The sequence below is a fragment of the Canis lupus genome, chromosome 17 (assembly GCF_048164855.1).
Source record: "Canis lupus baileyi chromosome 17, mCanLup2.hap1, whole genome shotgun sequence".
Taxonomy (NCBI): Eukaryota; Metazoa; Chordata; class Mammalia; order Carnivora; family Canidae; genus Canis; species Canis lupus.
This window is the reverse complement of record NC_132854.1, coordinates 25,885,639-25,887,394: the sequence shown is the minus strand read 5'-3', so window position 1 is coordinate 25,887,394 and position 1,756 is coordinate 25,885,639. Positions and strand designations below refer to the sequence as shown.

At 37.8% G+C, this 1,756-nt stretch overlaps 1 pseudogene; it reads right to left on the bottom strand.

The window, feature by feature from the left end:
• Positions 1-251: 251 nt before the first annotated feature.
• LOC140607756 (eukaryotic translation initiation factor 3 subunit E pseudogene) lies at positions 252-1,553 on the bottom strand (annotated as a pseudogene).
• Between the last annotated feature and the right edge of the window lie 203 nt (positions 1,554-1,756).

The following is a 1,756-nucleotide window of genomic DNA, read 5'->3' as shown; positions in this document are numbered from 1 at the left end:
AAAGTTTTTTCATCCTGTCTTTATACAAGTCTTCAGTAGAAGTCAGAGACCTGAATTTCCCAGTTAGAAACTTCTGCCCTGGGCAGCCCAGGTGGCTCAGTGGTTTAGCGCCGCCTTCAACCCAGGGCATGATCCTGGAGACCAAGGATAGAGTCCGATGTTGGGCTCCCTGTAGGGAGCCCACTTCTCTCTCTGCCTGTGTCTCTGCGTCTCTGTGTGTGTGTGTGTGTGTCTCATGAATAAATAAAATCTTAAAAAAAAAAAAAAGCTTCTGCCCTACTTTTCTGATTAAGTTTCTTCTCAATATTCATGGCCAACATCTGGTGTTTAAATGAAAGGCTTTTTGTCTTTTCAATCACTTGTTGATAGGGTGAGACTTCATTGTTACCCATAACCACATGGCCTAATTTAGAATCAATCTTGGCATCTAATCTTGTATTTCTAATCAAATTAAAAATCCACTTTTCAACTTCTTTCAGAGTCATGTTCAGTTTGTCTGCCAACATGTTAATACAGATACACAGGTGGATGTGACAAAAAGTCTCAAATATGAAGAGGCGAGCACTTCCAATGAAATTCTCAAGAATTTCTCAAGCCACCAACAAGTCATTCACAAAAAGCTGATTCACATTCCTTCAGCTTTTTCTGAAACCTGTCAAAGTCAAAGTTAACATATAAGCATTTAACATATTCTGTACTTGGGTCTTTATATGCGTAAGACTCTGTTAAATAACTTTAACCACATATTTTAGCACTTGCTGGCATTTTTGAACATCTTTGTTTGTAATGATGGCTATAGTCAAATAGTGCAGAATATGTGGACGCATTGTCTGAAATACATTAAGAGATGGTGGCTGGTGAAGGAATGATCAATAATGCTATTGTGCCCTTTGAAGTAGTTGAAGAAAACAGAGACCAGTGGATGAGCCATGTTTGCTGCTAAAGAGACTGAACTGGAAAACTCACAGAATTATTATGTACAGTCTCTTTTAACCATAACTGCATCTCAATTTTAGATTAATATTTCAGAGGTTAGTTTTCCTCTGAGTGAACTCAAATCATTTCTGCTTTGCCGGGACCAACACTCTAAAGAAGTAGATATTCTTCTGCTCCAGAGTGATTCCAACATTCATATTGGAATTTTGCATACCTGTAGAGTGCAAATTCCTGCCTAAATATTCCTTCTTAAAACCCTGCCTATCCACCAGGTAGTCAAACAGCATCTGACCATCTCTGCTTGACTGCATCTGTCTTGTAGTTTCTGAATCTTCAAATGTCTTCCAAATTGGTTCAACTTATGCCTGAAGCTATTCCAGTTGTACAACAAATGTGGCACTTTTCTCATTTAAAGCATGTGGAATATCATCAAAATAAAGGTTTTATATACATTCATAGAAAAGTCTATCATGTTGGTATCGCTAAGAAGATCAAATTTTCCTTGTAAAAATTCTTTTTCTTTATATATCTCTTGATGGAGAGAAACTCAGGGGTAGAAAGACTAGATGTCAATCCAAAAAGTGTGCAATGGAAATAGTCAATTTGTTCTCCTGCATCTTGCCAAGGACAAGATTTCTCCTACCTTCCTGACATAGGGATAGGAAAGATGCACAAATTCAATAAATCTAAAATAACTCTTACTTACTGTGGAGGACAGACTTTAAGGTGACCTCCATGGTCTCTGTCTCCTGCTGTTCAGATTCTTGTATAATCCTTCCCTTTCAGTGTGAGAAGACATGTGATTTGCTGTAAACAATGT